This window comes from Mastomys coucha, unplaced genomic scaffold (assembly GCF_008632895.1).
Source record: "Mastomys coucha isolate ucsf_1 unplaced genomic scaffold, UCSF_Mcou_1 pScaffold14, whole genome shotgun sequence".
Lineage (NCBI taxonomy): Eukaryota > Metazoa > Chordata > Mammalia > Rodentia > Muridae > Mastomys > Mastomys coucha.
In genome coordinates, this window is record NW_022196896.1 from 36,644,114 (window position 1) to 36,657,070 (window position 12,957).

A 12,957-nucleotide genomic window follows, 5' to 3' on the forward strand; every position below is an offset into this window, starting at 1 on the left:
GTGCGTGCGTGTGTGTATGTGTATACAGCCTTAGCCTTCCTCTGTAGTCTAGGCTTGCACCCCTAACACTCAGACTCAGAGTTTTCCTGCTTGTAGTCTAAGTGTTGTGATTATAGGGGTGTACTACCATACCCAGCTCATCACTGTTTCTTGTTGACTAGATTGTATGTATATATGCATGTATAAGCTTTGTGGTTTTTGAGAGCAAGTCTCTGGCTGGCCTTGATGTATTCTGAAGCTGAGCATGATTTTCAGTTTCTTATTCTGCTGCTTCCACTTGAGTGCTGAGATTATAGGCATGATTCCTATGATCCTGGAGACTTCACCCAAGTACTCCACCAACAGACTACATACTCAGCCCCTAGAGTCAATTTAAAATCTGAATTTTCATCTTCAGACATATGGCTAATTTTGGAACACAGAAGTAATCAGTAGGATTTTAGTGTCAAGAAAAGCATGCAGTTGTCTCTGGTTTAACAAGCATTGTAAAACCTATCTTAAAAGAGTAACTTTTAAATACCTAAGTTATTTTAATGGGATTGGTTTTCTTTCCTATAAAGAATGATTTGAACTTATTCTTTTGTGAACCAGAGAAATTAAAAATAGATAGACCTTTTGTTTTCACAGTGATTTATATAGATATCTGTGTATAATAACTGACTCTGAAGTTGACTCAGCTTTGAAAGAAGGCGTGAAATCACTGTGGCTCAGTAACTGGACTGCCTCACTATCCACAGTGACAGAGGAGCTTGCTGTTTTCTGTTGAAGATGTGTGTTGCCCGTGTGTAGTAATCATTGGCTTTCTTGTATCTTGGAAGCACTTATTAGATGTGTGTACCTATGTATACATGTATGCACTCCTGTGCACATGCTGCACAGGAGGGGACATTCACACGGAGTGCAGCCTCCCGCTCTGCTTCAGGAAAAAGGAGTTTCCTTTGAGTGGCAGTTCCTGGAATTGAGGTCTAAATCTTTTGGTATTGTTCTCCTGATCCCGCCTTCATCTTACTCTAGGGAGTCCAGTGTCAGACTTGTGACTTCCACAATAACAAAATAATAAAGTTGGGTTTGAGTCATTAAGTTCTTGATAGTTCATTAAGGCAGTGATAGAAAACTCCTGTTATATTGTATATTGTATGTATATTGTAAACATTTCATTCCTTAGGGAAGTGGATGGTGTAGGATGCATTAAATTGGGAGAACTGTAAGATTAATTTTGTCATCAAGTAGCAAAAATTGTTATGGATAGTAATGGAGATTTTCATTAAAGCCAGTGGGAATAATTGCAGAGAATAGTTGCTTTGAAAGGCAAGGGGCAAAGTACAGGGCATTTTGATTTTAGAGATACTAAATTTGAAGTGATAGTGGAACCACCTCCCCTGTGAGGTTAATCTAGACATTTACGGAATACATTGGATTATTTGCCCAATCAGTAAGTCAGGACAGTAGTTATTTGCTCTAAAATCTCTTAGACCAGTGGTTCTCAATCTTCCTAATGCTGGGACATCTTAATATAGTTTCTCTTGACATGTAACACAATCATAATTATTTTCTTTGCTACTTTGTAACTTTAATTTTGCTACTGTTATAAATTGTAATGTAAATATTTTTGGAGATAGAGGTTTGCCAAAGTGGTTACTGACCCACAGGTTGAGTGAGAATGGATGTCCCATACTGTGTGTTGGAGACAAAAAAATAGCAAAACCTAAACCAAACAATGAACAACAAAACAATAAAAACTCAACAAAAAAACCCCACAGCTGCTTAAATTATCTTTCTGGTAGATAGAAGCCACGTGTATTTCCTATAAGAAGCCTTCCCAATTTGGAAGAAATCATTTGTATTGGAAGAAGTGGTGCATATTCATTGTTCTTAGAGAAAAACCTACCTTGTAAACTGCAGACATATAATACATTTCTATCCTGGACCAAGCAGCTGTTAAAAAGGACAACCAGTTTGAACAGTGATGTTGGATATCAGGTTATTTTTTAAGCTGCTGTCTTGAAACATGCCGTTTTCCTCCAGGAGGGTTTCTACCTGTAATCTCAGCATTGGGAGAACAAAGAAGATTGCTACAAATTTGAAAGGTTGAGGCCAGCCAGTGCTTTTAGGCAAACTAGCTCTCTAAAACAAGACTCTGTTTGAGAAACAAAAACAAAAATAATACCCCAAACTCTAAACACATGCTCTCTCTAAAACACCTCTAAAACACATGCTTTCTCACTCAGAACAAAGTGCACACTAATGTGTGCTAGAGGACTTTCTGACACTTAGCACACCTCACAGAGTTCATTTTTTTCTGTTCTTTTCATGTCATCTGAAATGTCACAAGAAACTTAATGTTGTCAGTAAACTTTACTGTTCCTTATGATTAATCGGCCTTTGTATAAAGAATTTAACATTGCCAAATTCCCTGTTCCTTTACTCTTGAGATTTCTATTTTTGGTCTGCCTGTTGTGAAACTTAAGGAGTTTGTTAATGGACTTACTTACCCCTATGCAGTTGTGTTAGTGGTTATAGAGGTGTATAGAGGAGACACAGACAACAGAAAAATCATGTGCTTCAGTTAACATTATACAAGCTGACTTTCGATTGATGAAAACTCTAAGGTTAATATTTCTAGACTCTGACTACACTTTCTGCATTGGAACTTTGTGGCCGAGTTGGTGGCTGCTGCTCTAGACTGTTAGTAACATCTACCTTCCCAAGATTGGAATAGACAGATATCTCTTTTTAAGATGGAGGCTGGCAGCCGGTGTTTAAAACTTTGCGATCTGGGGGGAGGATCTGAGACAAACCCTCAGTACTTAATTTAAACAAGAAGACAAAGGGTTTGTGGATGCTTTGTCCGGCCAGGTGTTAGTTGTATCCTCATTCTTGAACAGCCCAAACCCTGCCCCAGTGATCCAGCAGTTATTCTAGTTGTAGGATTCTGTCTTTCTGGCTCCAGATAGTGGGGAGAAACCATAGTAATTTGAACAAAGACTCTTTGTTTTTGTATGGAATAAGGAACCTCCTAGTGTAAGGATTTGGCTAATGGAGTGCTGACTGGGTAGGAGCACTCACTTAAGAAGTGGAGGCAGGAGAATCAGGATCCTATGGTAATCTTTGCGTAGAGTTGGAGCTATCCTGGATTACATGGAATGTAGTCAAGGCATGGAAGGTAGAAAGGAGCAATCATAAGCACTCTTTTTTTTTTTTTTTTGAGACATATTGCTATGTAGCCCAGCGTGGCAAGCAGGTGCAACCATATCTTGCTTAAATATGCCACAACTTGAGGGCTGTGGTTGAACACCTAAATAAGAAGGTAACCCAGGGCCTGAGCTCCGGTCCTTGGAGATGTGCTTTGACTGGTTGGGTGATTTGTGTGACTAGAATTTGCCAGAAATTTACCTATGCTAGTAGGAGAAACAGTTATTCATACACATAATTTGCTGAAGACTTCCTTCTACATATGCGGTAGGGGAGGATGAAGGGGAAGCTTATGGGTTTTGGTGCATTTTGGAAGTCTGGTATTTGAAAGGCTTGCCAAACCTGCTGCCCTAACCAGTAAGCAAAACCCTTTGCCACCTGCAGTATCTTCAGTGCCATCTGGTAAACATTACTAGTTGACATTAATGTAGGAAATAGTGCATTTTTACTTTGGCTAGCCCAGTGGTTCTCAACCTTCCTAGTGCTGTGACCCTTTAATATAATTCCTCATGTTGTGACCCCCAGCCATAAAGTTATTTTCATTGCTACTTCATAATTATAATTTTGCTACTGTTATGAATTGTAATGGAAATACTTTTGGAGATAGAAGGGGTTGCAACCACAGGATGAGCCACTGGTGTAATCCCTGGTAGAGTGAGGTAACATGCCCTTGCTCCAGGTTCTCCTTGAAACATGTCTCTATAGCTTTTGTACCCTTTGCTTTTGGGTATGATTATGCCAGACTCCTTTTGATTTAGAGACCGGTTTCTCCTTTGTATTAGGGTGTTCCCATTTACCTGATTCACAGCTTATTTCCTGTTTGTTCCCTGTATAACCACACATACAAATGTAAAAATAGTCATAGTATTAGGGTATTACTTTATCTTTCCCCACATCAGTAAGATTAAAGGCTTCCCTTGTAGCATTAGAAGGTACTGCTCTCATCCTTGACTGACTTTTTTCTGTAAAGGATTTATTTATGTACATGAGTACACTCTTGCTCTTTTCAGACATGCCAGAAGAGGGGATCGGATCCCATTACAGATGGTTGTGAGCCACCATGTAGTTGCTGGGAATTGAACTCAGGACTTTTGGAAGAGCAGCCAGTGCTCTTAACCACTGAGCCATCTCTCTGGCCCTCCCTCTGCCCCCTTGACAGACTTTTAGCAAAAGGTATTTTGTTGTTTTATGAGCAACATCAAAAACCATTTTATTTCCTAGTTCCACTTTTTGTGGCTTTTATTTTACAGTGAATTGAAGAGAAATCCAATCTGCTGTTGCCAGTTGATGCTGTTAGTATGACCTTGAATGAGCAGTTTGACCTGAAGAGATGGGAAGCTAGATAACTGTGCTTAAGACGTTTCTGATCTATATAAGGGCGTTTGCCTGTCTGTGCACCAGGTGTGCACCTACAGAGAATAGTGTCAGACATGCTCCAACTGTATTACAGATGGCTGTGAGGCATTATGTGAGTGCTGAGACACGAACGTAGGTCCTCTGGAAAAGCAGCAAATGCTTGTAACCTCTGAGACTTCTCTCCAGTCCCAGTTATATTTTTCCCCTTTGCGATTATTTTTCTTGATCTGCTTTTCACAGATGTTAAAGTGCTCTTTTGGTTTGTTTAAACAGAGAAGTAAGTGGATCATAGCTTTGCAGTTGATTTCTAAGGTCAAGAGAGCAGTTTCAAATGTCAGTGATTATTTTTGATTTAGTCACACTTTATTGCTATTGTCATGACAGACCCACATCATAGAATTCATGTGCCATACATAAAAAGCTCTTGTCCCTTTAAGGTGAATGGAAGGACTCCGACGAGAGTATACTTGTCCTGTTCCTTTTTTTTTTCCTGAACACGTTTTAAATCTGTGCATGATTCCAGCTTTTTGTATTGTTTATGCTTAGGGCAATTTACCAAACTCCAGTGTTGCTCTTCTGTAAAATTATTTGGATTTCTTTTCTCTTTGTATTTATGTGTATCTCTCTGTGTACTTTTTTGATGATAGTAATAATCTGCTTGTTGGGCTCCTAACCATCTGTAATTCAAACTCCATGGAATCCAGTGTTCTCTTCTGGCCTCTAGGTACCTGTACTCAAGGCAGATAAACAGACACATACACCTACACATAAGTAAAAATTAATCTTAACAACGTACAGTTTGTATTATCATCGAATACCAAGTTAATTTGATGTTTTTGGCAAGTCAGTAGTGAAACAACCTAGTCTTTGCATTCCTTGATAATTCTTAATAATTTGCCTGTATCAGTAAGAAAAAGTTTCCTCTGATGCAGTTGTCACCAATCTCAAAGCAGCCTTGGTCCATGCTGCCAGGGACAGTAGCTGTCTGGGTTTGGGAAGTGTTCTTGGTTTACCTCTTCAAGCACTGTGTTCTTCTTTGGATTACACTCTCTTTGCCCCAGGGCCTGGTGAGCTTTGTCTCCTTTTTTGCAGAAAAGGAGCAGCTAGGAGCAGTAATTGACTCCTCCTTCCAGGGTGCTGAGTCAGTGTTCATTCTCTTCTCCTCCCACCCAGCTACATCTGTCTGCCATCTGTCTACTTGCCACCTACTTTGGCTTGTTAACAGACATCCCCGAGCATCCTGGAGATGCCTGCATGTTGTCTGGCCCCTCAGCAGTTCTCTATAGCAAATGAATTCAATCCCCAGGACTTACATTTGGAAGGATTGCAAGATTTCCCAAATCCTTTCAGGTGAGAGTGTGTGAACAGGAGCTTTGTTTCCCACCCCACCCCTGCTCATAGATACACACTAGAGAAAATGCTGAAGAAGTTTTGTGACTTGTGGGTGACTGATGACTTTCATATCAGACATAACTGCTGAGTGCTTAAACTCTTCACTCTTTTACTGTCACTCCTTTAGCTCTGTGCATTTTCTTTGTTTTTATTGTTTAACAGAGGATTTGAACACTTCCTAAAATGTTTTTTTTTTTTTTCACCAATGCTTTCTTCTCCATGGAAGAGAAAAATGGCAGGAGGGAAAAGTACAAGTTGTGGCCAAAGTAATAGACATACTGAGTTGTGGGCACCAGTGCTATCTCCACTGTGCTAGCCAGTGGGACACAGGGAAGCTAGGCGGGTCTGGGGAAGTAGTTCCTTATTCACAGGTGTGGGAGAATGACACTCTGAACATTTTTGGAGTTGCCACTGCCACAGCCAGACAGGTGTAGCTTTTGATGTATATTTGATACATTTTCCTTTGAGATGATTAGCTTAGAGTCAACAAATGACACTTAAATATTATTACTTTTTAATATTGTTCAAACTAGAAGATTACTATTGAAACATCAAAATAGTCATTTTAATACAGACTAAATGAGCTTTGGTATAATCACTTCCTGATCTCATTATCTGACAGTCAGATTGTCATGATCTGCTGTGTATATGTGTGATGCAGCATGATGCCTTTGGACTCTGGAAGAATATTTGATGGTATGAAAAATATCTATATTTGATTAAGTGAAAATCCTAAAGTTGTTATTGGAGTGATTTGGGTTCCCTCTTGGGATTCTTAGTTTTGCTAGTAAGAACTTAAAAATGCTCTTGGAAGCTTGAGGACCATCTTCTTAGTGTTTTAGGAGAAGTAACAGGGCAGATGTGCTGCAAGTGTTGCTGCAATGGAGAAGAGGGAGGTAGACAAAGGGATGAGGGAATGCTGTGGTGTTTGAGTTAGGGTCCAAGAACGCAGGGATGGAGTGCTCTGTAAGTTGCACAGCAGGAGGCGGGGGGAGTTAAGTCCAGAATGTCATTTTTTGGGTTTTAGAAAAAGATACAGAAAGAAAGAGAAGGAAAAATTACGATTTCTGGATTTAGAACTCAAAACATGGGCAAGCTTAACAGTGAAAATGGCATCATCATATGGGCTTTGGGGAGTTGAAGTTCATTTTATTAAGAGTATAGTCACCCCGATATTTGTTTCTCCTTGTCATGTCTTCAGGTGAACCATCTTTTTTGGAGGTGGGGTGGTGGTAGACTCATAGCCTGGTGATTGATAGGCTCAATCACAATTTTTCTTTTTCTCTACCTCCCCTCCCCCACCCCTGCCCCTTCTCTTTTTCTTTTGCTTTTCTTTTTTCCCTGAGACAGGGTTTCTCTGTAGCCTTCCATGTCCTGGAGTGAGTCCTACTCACTCTGTAGACCAGGCTGTCCATGCAGCTGCCTCTGCCTCCCAAGTGCTGGGATTAACGGTCTTTGCTACCATCCATGCTTTATTGGATTGATTCTTTTTTTTTTTTTTAAAGATTTATTTTATTTAATTTATGTATATGAGTACACTGTAGCTGTACAGATGGCCATGAGCCATCATGTGTGTGGCTGCTGGGAATTGAACTCAGGACTTCTGCCAGCCCTGCTTGCTCTGGCCCTGCCCTGCTTCACTGTAGCTGTCTTCAGACACACCAGAAGAGGACATCCAATCTCATTACACGTTGTTGTGAGCCACCATGTGGTTGCTGGGATCCGAACTCAGGACCTTCAGAAGAGCAGTCAGTGCTCTTCCCCACTGAGCCATCTCACCAGCCCTATTGGATTGATTCTTAAGGAAGGAGACATCACTCTGTAATAACCCAGAACCTATCATGAAGGAGGAGGGACATTATTAACAGCTTCCAAGACTACTAATCCCTTTTCAGCTGCCTGTCAGTATAAACAGTACGTTACCAATACTGTGTTTAAAAAGCACGTAGAACCAGAAGAATTGAGCAGCAGGTTAAGTGTCTTGCATTGCAAGCTTCAAAACCCTAGATTCTGGGGCTGGAGAGATGGCTCAGAGGTTCAGAGTGTTGGTTGGCTGTTCTTCCAGAGGTCATGAGTTCAATTCCCAGCATCCACATTGTGGCTCACAACCATCTATAATATCTGGTGCCCTCTACTGGCTGCAGGCATACATCCAGATAGAGCACTCATAAAATAAACAAAAAATAAGTGAAAAAAATCTTTAAAAAAAAAAAAAGAATTAAAAAAAAAAACCCTAGATTCCATGGGTTGATGGAGAGAACCAGCTCCAGAAAGTTGTCCTCTGTCCTCCCATCCCCCACCTCCCAATAATAATAATAATAAAGCGATTCTTAAAAAACATGTGGATGGCTTAGAAAGTTAATAGAAGTAGCTCTGAGCACTAGTGTCATGCTAGTACTCACTTTTCTGCAGGCGTGCTCTTGGAATCAGACCAGTCAGTATTCTGAAGATGTTTACAGTAACTCTCAGGGAAAATGCATAATAATTCACATGAATATAATAATGGAAAAGAACTTTGTTTTGAAGTTCCATGTTGTTTCTTTACTGATTTCTTTCTTTCCTAGACTCTTCTGAATGAACACTTTTTCCTTACCAAGTTGTTCCCCACATGCCTTTATTGTGTCTCTTGTAGTGTCTCCATGTGACCGTTTCAGCTTGCCAGGTTTGTTCCACTATTTCATATAAACACTTTAGGAGCAAAAGATCTAAGCCTGGAGCTCTGGCTTCTTCCTGTTCATACCCTCTGACACACACTAGGGATTTACTTCATTGTTGATGGCTGCATTTCTGGCTTTTCTCTAGTGGTTATTTTTGGGTAGCATTTCCATGTGTGGTCATCGATGAGGTGTCAGTTTTCAGTGGCCCTCCTTACCTCTCCCTTTCTCCAGTGTGCAGAGAAGACTCTCCAAACCAACTGCTGAGTTTCCAGTTTTTACTACAAAGGTAGCGTGACTACTGTCCTACCAAGTAATGCATTGAGATTATTTTCCTTGTCTTTGGTTCTGTTTTTTTCTTAACATTTTTATTTATTAAATATTTTATTTTTAGTGGTAAGTAGTGATTATGCATGTCTGTGTAGCTGCCACGCTAACATAGCGTGTGCCTAGACATTGGGTCTGCAGTGGGTGCTGCTGTTTTGAGGCTTTGCAACCCTTAGGAGGTGGAGCCTACATGCAGGATGTGGGTTCTTGGGAATGGCGTAGCCCAGTGCAGGTAGGTTCCTCGTGCCCCTGGAACCATGGCCTCCACTGCTCAGGTGTCATGCCTCTCCTGGCGTGGACTCTTCAAACTATGTAGCTTTGTGGTTATAGCACTAAGAAAAGAAACTTAATATCAGAGTTTTATATGTTATGTGACATTGTGACATATTATAATGCCTTTTGTATTTGTAATATGGTGTGATAAAACCAGGCTACTTAGGCTACTTAGTAAATCTTACTTCATTTATTAGTAGAGAGTGGGTGTTCATTATTTATAATCGCCCCCCCCCCTCCGTGTGTGTAGAGTCAGAGTAGGCAGAGGAAATTGTCTCTGGCAGAGACTTGCTTTGCCTGTGCTGTGCTGTGGGGCTGGCTGGTCAGTGAGTTTCTGGGCAATTCTCCACTGTCTGTCTCCTATAGAGTTTGATGTAGGAATGCTGGGGTTACAGATTTGGGCACCACTTCTGTCTTTCCCCATGGATTCTAGAGATTGAACTGAAGTTATTAAGCTTGCATGGCAAGCTCTTTACCAGCTGAGCCATCTCAACATGTACTATATGTATATGATAATACATACCATTCTATGCAGTGGGCAGTAACATTTCCCCTTTTCCCAGGTACCTTCTCCTTAGCTTCTGGTAATAATCATTGAGCTGATTTAGATTCTACATAAAGACCTTGCAGCATTTCTTTCCTTGTGTCTGGCTTACTCACATTGCACAATACCCTCTGAGTTACATGTTGTAATAACATGTGGCTGAATAGTATTTCATTATGTATTATATGACCTTTCTTTTTCTTTTTCTTTTTCTCTTTCTTTTTCTTTATTTTGGAGACAAGCTCTCATGTAGCCTAGGCTGCCCTCAACTGGCTATGTAGTTGAGGATAGCTATGAACTTTCTGATCATTCTGCCTTTACCTCTTAAATGCTGTCATTACAGCTATGAAACACTACACTCAGGTGGACATATTTTGCTTATCAGTTACCTGATGATGAATCCCATGTTGACCCACATCTTACAGATTTTTAATACTATAGCAATGGTCACGAGAGTGCAGATAACTTATTTAGTATATTGACTATAGTTCTTTTGAATACATATCTATAAGTGGGATTATGGGATCATTTGATAATTCTACTTTCAGTTTTATAAAGACCCACTACACACTTTCTGTAGTGGCTGCGTTAAGATTTCTACCAGCAATATGAGTAGGTCCTATTTCTGTATACCCTCATCAACACTTTTTATCTTTTTGTCCTTTTAGAAAACAGTCATTCTAACAGAAGTGAGGTGATATCTTCTTGTATATGTGCATGTATATTTCTGTGCACACACTTATATGTGTGTGTGTGTCTGTCTTTTTGAAGTAGGGTCTTGCCATGTAGCCAAGTAAGGAGAACTAGAACCATCAAAGACAAGGAAAATAATGCTAGTGTACTGCTTGGTAGGACAGCAGTCACACTGTCTTTGTAGTAAAAACTGGAAACTCAGCAGTTGGTTTGGTTTGGAGAATCTTCTCTGCACACTGGACAAGGGGAGAGGCAGAGGCAAGGAGAGCCACTGAACTTGCCTTGTGAGCTGAACACTGGCCTTGAACTTGCGACCACTCCACATCAGCCTCTCCAGTGAAGAGACTGCAGGTATATCACTGTAAATGGCCTTACGGTGGTTTTTGATTTGATTTTTTTTTTTTTTCTGGGGATAGTCATGGTGATTTTTCATGTACAGGTTGGACATACTTGTGTGTTCTTCCAAGAAGGCTCATTAGTCTCCCATCAGAGCAGTCTGAGTGTGTCAGTTGTCTTTTCATTATTGCTTCCTTTGCTCTGCAGTACTTTTAGATTGATGTGGCCTCAGTCATTTCATATGTGTGTTGCCTAGGAGTCATGTCTTGTAAATGTGTTTCCAGATGAATGTTTGTTTGTTTTTTCTTCAGTTCTTTCCTCCCTTCCCTTTCTCCTTCTTGCTCCAGCCCCACTTGCTCTGGCCCTCAGATGGATGCTGAAGTGCCGAACCTTTCTCCCTGTTGCCTGCTTGCCCTTTTCCTTACTTCCTGTCCCTTCTCTCATGCTTCCAGTAAGTCTTACTGTGTAGCCCTTGGTGGCTGGGAACATTAGCTATGTAGACCAGGCTGGATCAAACTTGCTCTGTTCTGATTACTGGATTTGTAACTGTGAACCACTGGGCTCTACTCCTCCATTTTCTTCTAGTAATTTTATGGTTCATCAGTCTCCATGTTTTAAGTCTTTGATTTTAATTTTTACATAATTTTTTTGTATTTTTAATTAGATATTTATTTATATGTCATATGATTTCTCCTTTCCTAGTTCCCCCCCCAAAAAAAAACCCCCCAAAATAACAACAAGAACAAACCCCTGTTCCCTCCCTCCTCCCCCTGCTCTCCACCCCACCCTCTCCCACTTACTGGCCTTGTCATTCCCCTACATTGGGGCACAGAACCTTCACAGGGTCAAGGGCCTCTCCTCCCATTGATGCCCGACTTGGCCATCCTCTACTATACACATGTTACCAGAGCCATCAGTTCCACCATGTGTACTCCTTGGTTGGTGGTTTAGTCCCTGGGAGCTCTGAGGGTACGAGTTAGTTCATATTGTTGTTCATCCTAAGGGGCTGCAAACCCTTCAGCTCCTTCGGTCCTTTCTTTAACTCCTTTATTGGGGACCCTGTACTCAGTTCAATGGATGGCTGTGAGCCTCTACGTCTGTATTAGTCAGGGACTGTCAGAGCCTTCAGGAGACAGCTATATCAGGCTATATCAGTCTCTGCTCCATAGTTAGTCTCTGCAACTCCTTCCATGGGTATTTTGTTCCCCCTTTTAAGAAGGAGTGAACTGTCCACATTTTGGTCTTCCTTCTTCTTGAGTTTCTTGTGGTTTGTAGATTGTACTTCGAGTATTCTGAACTTCTGGACTAATAACCACTTATCAGAGAGTGTATACCATGTGTGTTCTTTTGTGATTGGGTTACCTCACTCAGGATGATATTCTTCAGATCCATCCATTTTCCTGAGAATTTCATAAATTCATTGTTTTTAATAGCTGAGTAGTACTCCATTGTGTAGATGTACCACAATTTCTGTATCTATTCCTCTGTTGAGGGACATCTGGGTGGTTTCCAGTTTCTGGCTATTATAAATAAGGCTGCTATGAACATGGTGGAGCATGTGTCCTTATTACATGTTGGAACTCCTTCTGGGTTTATGCCCAGGAGTAGTATAGCTGGAGCCTCTGATAGAATTATGTCCAGTTTCCAGAGGAACTGCCAAACTGATTTCCAGAGTGCTTGTACCAGTTTGCAATCCCACCAGCAATGAAGGAGTGTTCCACTTTCTCCACATCCTCTCCAGCATCTGTTGTCACCTGAGTTTCTTATCCTAGTCATTCTGACTGGTGTGAGGTGGAATCTCAGGGTTGTTTTGATTTGCATTTCCCTGATGACTAAGGATGTTGAACATTTCTTTAGGTGCTTCTCAGCCATTCAGTATTCATCAGTTGAGAATTCTTTGTTTAGCTTTGTACCCCATTATTGAATAGAGTTATTTGGTTCTCTGGAGTCTAACTTCTTGAGTTCTTTGTATATATTGGATATTAGCCCTCTATCAGATATAGGTAGGATTGGTAAAGATCTTTTCCCAATTTGTTGGTTGCTGTTTTGTCCTATTGACAGTGTCTTTTGCCTTACAGAAGCTTTGCAGCTTTATGAGGTCCCATTTGTCAATTCTTGATCTTAGAGCATAAGCTATTGGTGTTCTGTTCAGGAAATTTTCCCCTGTGCCTATGGGCTCGAGGCTCTTCC

At 40.7% G+C, this 12,957-nt stretch overlaps 1 protein-coding gene across 3 annotated transcripts in view; it reads left to right on the forward strand.

The window, feature by feature from the left end:
* Positions 1-12,957, forward strand: part of Pcmtd1 (protein-L-isoaspartate (D-aspartate) O-methyltransferase domain containing 1) — a 75,634-nt gene that overhangs the window by 9,618 nt on the left and 53,059 nt on the right. The window lies entirely within an intron of this gene.